General features: G+C 39.6%; 1 non-coding gene across 1 annotated transcript; it reads left to right on the forward strand.

Moving 5' to 3' along the window:
- On the forward strand, positions 1–102 carry LOC141568333 (U6 spliceosomal RNA). Its single transcript, XR_012491484.2, has one exon. It is a non-coding gene; the product is annotated as a U6 spliceosomal RNA (small nuclear RNA).
- Positions 103–6,347: the final 6,245 nt, after the last annotated feature.

Here is a 6,347-nt window from a genome sequence, read left to right on the forward strand (position 1 = left end):
GTGTTCAGCAGCTCCTATACTAAAATTGGAATGACACAGAGAAGATCAACGTGGCTCCTGGGCAAGGATGACACGCAAATTCTTGAACTGTTCCATATTTTTATAGATGAATTAGAAAGAAAAAAAAGGCACAGAAGTTCTGTATGAAAAAAGGAGGTGAAGGATCCTAGCCCCAAGCTCATGCATTACCCCTTTCTCCTGTGGGTACTTATAGTGTCTTGAAGGAACCCCGAAAGCTCTGCAAAGCCAAGACTGAAAGCCATGGATTTCAAAGTGCTTCACTGTGTTGATGATTCTCAATGTCCATATGATAGAAACAAACAGGACTACTCGAATAAATCAGATTTTTCTTGATATTGGTACAGGAGAGAAGTTTTCCCATGGGTACTTATAGAAGAGGTAATATGTCATGCAGTGTATATGTGGGGTGGGACTTTTTGCAAACACATGGAATATAAAATACTCCTTCATCCAAGAAAAATGAAATATTTTTTATTATATATTACATATATAAACATAAGAAAATATTATTATATATTTACTTATATATGTTATATATATGTATGTGTATATATATATATATATATATATATATATATATATATATATATATCTCACATCCTCCGTAACCCAAGAACACAGATGCAAACATACATTCAACATCTCTCTAGTAAATAGTTTCCCAATAGATTGCTTCTTTGTTTTTAATACAAACTTCATAGAAGGCATGTTTCTCACAATGTTTTAGACCAGTCTTTATAAAGAAAAGCTTTTATTTGTATCCCCAAAATTCGATGTACCATTTATATAGAAATAACACACAGGGAAAATAACTTTTCAACTACTACTGAGAGAACATTTGAGCCCCATTTTGAAAAGTGCACCAAGAAGCGAAGAAGGGGACATGCAATTGGATGTGACCGTGTCATCCCACACACATCAACTATTTGTTGAAAACTTGAGTCATCATTTGGTGATTAGAAAAATCATGCTTTAAGCATTTCATACGTAACAAGCTAGTTTGATACTTGCTAAGTATTTTGAGAATTTAGTTCCATTTTAGAAAATTATTTGGGGGCTTGGGTTGATAGGTCATGCTTTATAATTTTTTTATTTTTATTTAAAATCACAAGAAATCGGAAGGTCCAAGATGGCGAATAAGGTAGATCCTGTGCCTGCTACATCCCAGGATCACACCAAAATGACAAACAAATTATTGAACAATCAACCTCAAGAAGCATCTGAAGACAAGCTGAACAGAACCCCTGCAACTAAGGATCTAAAGAAGAGGCCACACCAAGTGGCAGGACGGGTGGAGACGCGAAATGGGCTCTGACCCCACACCAACAGATAGTATGTGGTTGAACGCTGGGAGGGACCCCTCAAAGGAGGAAGGCTTCCGAGCCCCACACCGGGCTCCTCAGCTCAAGGGTCCTGTACTGGGAAGAGGAATTCCCACAACATCTGGCAGTGAAAATCAGCAAGTACCCTGTCCGTCCCAGTGAGACTGAAGGCGGCTGGAAACCCAGGCGCCCTCTTAGAGGGCCCGCACACAGACTCGCTTGCAAACACTCACCTGGTCTCTGGTGGAGGGGCAGCAACTCGAAAGGTGCCAGAGACATGCAGGGAAAGACTGAGTTGTGTGGCTTTTGGCGAGGGCTGGAGGGACCAGCCATTGTCCCTCTGTGGAGCCTGCCTCATGGCACCATCTTTTCTATGTTGAACCCTCCCCCAAAGGGCCAAATCTGAGACCTCATTGGTCTGGTAAAATCCACCCATGCGCATCACGGTAGTGACGTCCTGGGTCTCTGCCCAGCACAGCTAGTACTCCATCACACGCAGGGCGTGGGGATGGGGGCACTCTTGGCTACGGAGTGGCCAGCCATGCCTAAGAGCTCTGGAAGCCTTTTACAACAGCAGATCGCCTGCTGCAGTCTGGGCAACTTTTGGTGCTGGGCAGTGACCCCAAACCTGCGCTACAGCCACTCTTGGGCTATTCAGAGGGGTTTATGAGCCAGAGGCAAGTGGTGGCTTGCCGCATTGTTTTTGTGAAGTGGTTGCAGCCCCGGCACCAGTGCAAGAAACGAAAGTGCATTCACTTTGTAAAAACCACTGCCCATACCCTGTAACTCCCTGGAATCCAGCCCTGCCCGCCTAAGGCTGCACTGCTGGGGCACTGTCAACACTAGGTCAGCCAGCCTGTCCTGTGCATCTAAGGAGTCTTTTTTAATGGCTGAGCCTTACAAGCAGCTGGCAGGTGACAACAGGCACAGGGACTCCTGGGCCTTTTGCTAAGCTGCTCCAAGCCCAATACTGGTAGCAGCTGGCCTTGGTTCACAGTGAGGCCACCCCCACATGCCTCCAGGTCCAGCACAGGAAGCAAGCAACCATATATAGCTGCATAGCTTTTACCAGGTAGCACCGGGCCGGTCACAGGCAAGGCTGAAATAGGTTTCTTGAGCCTCTCTCAAGAAACACCAGAGACCACACACCCAGAGACTGGCTTCAGACCACACCAGAGCACCACCTGGTTGGCCCCACAAGCGGCGCACCCAAAGGGTGGACTTAACAGGCACAAGAGCCCGTGGGGACGAACCCCACTTGGAGGGGTCAGCCTCCATACAGCAGCTCATACACTGTGGGTGAAGCCAACCCTCATTCAGTCAGCTTGGGGTCAATCCCACCCACTGACATGCCAAAAGCAATCTAGGCTCAACTATAATAGGAGAACACACACATCACACTCAAGGAACACTCCTGGAGCACATACACAGGAGATCAGGGCATTTGTGCCATTAGACCACATAGGATACATACTACATAAGGCCACCCAGCAAAGACTGAAAGACACAGGAGACCTACCTAATGCATAGAAGGAAACACAGAGAAGCAGTCAGAATGAGGAAACAAAGAAACATGTCTCAAATAAAAGAACAGGAGAAACCCCCAGAAATAGAACTAAATGAAATGGCGGCAACCAACCTATCAGAACAGAGTTTAAAACACTGTTACAAGAATGCTTAAGGAAATTAGTGAGAATTTCAACAAAGAGATAGTAAACATAAGGGACGTAGAAACCATAAAAGAGAATCAGTCAGAAATAAAGAATACAATAACAGAAATGAAGAATACACTAGAAGGTATCAACAGCAGATTAAATGAAGCAGAGGATTGGATCAACAATTTAGAAGACAAGGTAGCAGAAAACACCCAATCAGAACAGCAAAAAGAAAAAAGAAATGAAGATAGTTTAAGAGCTTCCAAGACAAGAAAAAGCTAAAGATAGTCATTACCACCAAGCCAGTATTACAAGAAATGTTAAAAGGACTCCTTTAAGCGGAAGAAAGGAGAAACCAAACAAACAAAGATTAAAAATATGAATAATAAAATGGCCATAACTATGTACCTATCAATAGTCACTTTAAATGTAAATGGATTAAATGCTCCAATCAAAAGACATAGGGCAAGTGAATGGATAAGAAAACAAGACCCATGCATATGCTGTCTACAAAGACACCTACCTCAGATCGAGAGACACAAACAGACTGAAAGTAAAGGGATGGAAAAAGGTATTTCCCACAAATAGAAATGAGAAAAAAGCTGGGGGAGCAGTATTTATATTGGACAAAATATACTTTAAAACGAAGACTATAATAAGAGACAAAGGAGGACATTACATAATAATAAAGGGATCAATCCAACGAGAGGACATAATCCTAGTAAACATTTATGCACCCAACATAGGAGCACCTAAATGTATATGTATAAAAATATATATCGACTGACATAAAGGCAGAAATCAACAGTGACATAATCATAGTAGGGGAATTTAACACCCCACTGACACCAATGGACAGATCTTCCAGACAGAAAATCAACACAAAAACAGAGGCCTTAAATGACACACTAGACCAGATAGAATTAATTGATATTTTTAGAGCATTTCACCCTAAAGCAGCAGAATATACATTCTTTTCAAGTGCACGTGGAACATTTTCCAAGATAGACCACATGTTAGGCCACAAAACAAGTCTCAATAAATTTAAGAGATTGAAATCATATCAAGTGTCTTCTCTGATCACAATGGTATGAAACTAAAAGTCAAGTACAAGAAAAAAACTGAAAAATACATGGAACCTAAATAACATGCTACTAAATCATGAATGGGTTGACAATGAGATCAAGGAAGAAATCAAAAGATACCCTGAAACAAATGAAAATGAAAACACAATGACCTAAAATCCATGGGACACAGCAAAAGCAGTCCTAAGGGGGAAATTCATAGCAATGAAGGCCTACCTAAAGAAACATTTTAATTATTTCCAGTTTAATATGCTTTAATTGTATCTCAATAATACATGAAAATATTGTGATATAGTCATACGAGTTTCTTTATTAATGCATTAAATAAATAAGACCTAGCAGCAAGCCTAACAATTTATAATTTGAAAGTAATGCTGAGTATAAAAGATATTTTAAGGTATTTGTAACAGCCATAATGTGACATGATGATACCTGTTATTTCTATTGGTGATAGAGTCATATGTCCTGCTAATACTACTGTGGTTTGTGGCCGTATTCATATTTGAAGGGAACACTAAATTTCAGTTAGAGGTGAAAATAAAGATACTATTTTTCCATGTAGCAACCTTAGTTAGCTACATGAAAGTAATAATCTCCCTAGAAGGTAAGCATCTCTAAGCCCCAGGAATATTTAGAGTTAATTTTAAAAATGTGCAAACTGGGAAAACGATTTTATCAGTAAGCATATTTTAAGTGAGGTAAGATTCAGAAATCAATGTGGAACTATTTGATAGGGTCAACATCATCATATCTTTTCATTAAGAAGGAATCTATTCATATTTAGTAATTTGCGTACTTTAAGAGCCATGTTTAAGAGATGTAGGACTATTAGGGTAACATGTTGGTCAGACTTGTTGGTTATAATTTAAAATGTAATTGAATCATGGCTTACACAGGCAGTTTTTAAACTGAAGTCTTATAAGCAATCACTGGAATGCTGAAGAGAAATCCAAATGTGCTGTATGAGCGTGATTTATTAGATTCATAAGAATGGATTGAGTAAGTAAAAATGTTGGGCACTTGAAGTGCTTGCAAAGAAAATCCAGAATATCAAATTTAGAAATGCAGTTTACAATGTTTGAAAGTATTTAGTTAGCTAAGCTTATAAATGGGACCAAATATTAATCAACAACTTCCTTAAAAACAATGGCTAATTTTTGTTCTTTTATTCTTAGAAATGGAACAATGGGTTTGAAAAGGAAACTTAAAAACTCAAGGGGGAAAACTAGGTTGGGTAAATAATAATTTTAGTAATTCAAAATTATTTCCTAGAATTTGTGTACAGCTTATTCTGCATATAAAACTCAACCAAACTCACATATAACGGTATGGATGATTGAAAATGGAACAAACCAGTGGAAATCCAGGATCCTTCTCTCATCCTGTGTTTATTTTTGACCTAAGTGTCCCTCCTGTCCCCTTATTTGGGCCTCTGCCATTGAGGAATTAGCCACAAACACAAGAAAATTCTTTTCAGTGACCTAAGAAGAAGAAAGGTCATTTATTACACTGGGCTTAGGAACAAATTTAAAATACTGAACCACTTAATTTTTCAAAACAGTGAAATCTAAACAAATGCTAAACTGGTGAACAAATGTGCATTCATTGCCAAAACCCAAGTTAGTTTGGACAGCATTTTTCCCTGTCCTTCAGCAGAGCTGAATCCCTTGGCCTGCCCTCTCCAGCAGTGTAGAAAATTCCCAAGGGGAATAAAATAGTCTTACAATAAGCATTTTTAACAATCTACAACACTAATGGCAGTTAAATACCAATATACAAACTTTCCTCCTTGCAGAATTACTGGAAAGATCAAATAAAACAATCTTTTTATGATCTCCCCAATTTGAGATGATTTCTTTGCTTACCAGATAATTCTCTTTCAGCATTCAGTGAATGTATTATTTAGGATATATTATTTAGGATATGGCTGCAGAGACAGATATATCCCCAAAGTGGCTTTTATTTAATACTTCTTTTTTCTCACTTAAAAGTCTGGGTAGGCAGTTGATGGCTGGTTTGGTAGCTCCACAATCATCTAGGATCTAAGGTCCTTTTGTTTTATTGCTCTGCCATCAACAAGTGGCTTTCATTTTATAGTCCAAGATGGCTGCCCTAACTCCAGTCATCACATCTGCATTCCAGCAGCAGGAAGGGGGAAAAGAGCCGTAGGACTCCCTCCTTTCTCCTAAAGGAACTGCCCAGAAGTTGAATACATCACCTCCATTCACATCCCATTGACCAGAATTTAATGATTAGCTGCGTGG

Source organism: Rhinolophus sinicus, chromosome 13 (genome assembly GCF_057876585.1).
Source record: "Rhinolophus sinicus isolate RSI-liver-muscle chromosome 13, RSI-T2T, whole genome shotgun sequence".
NCBI lineage: Eukaryota > Metazoa > Chordata > Mammalia > Chiroptera > Rhinolophidae > Rhinolophus > Rhinolophus sinicus.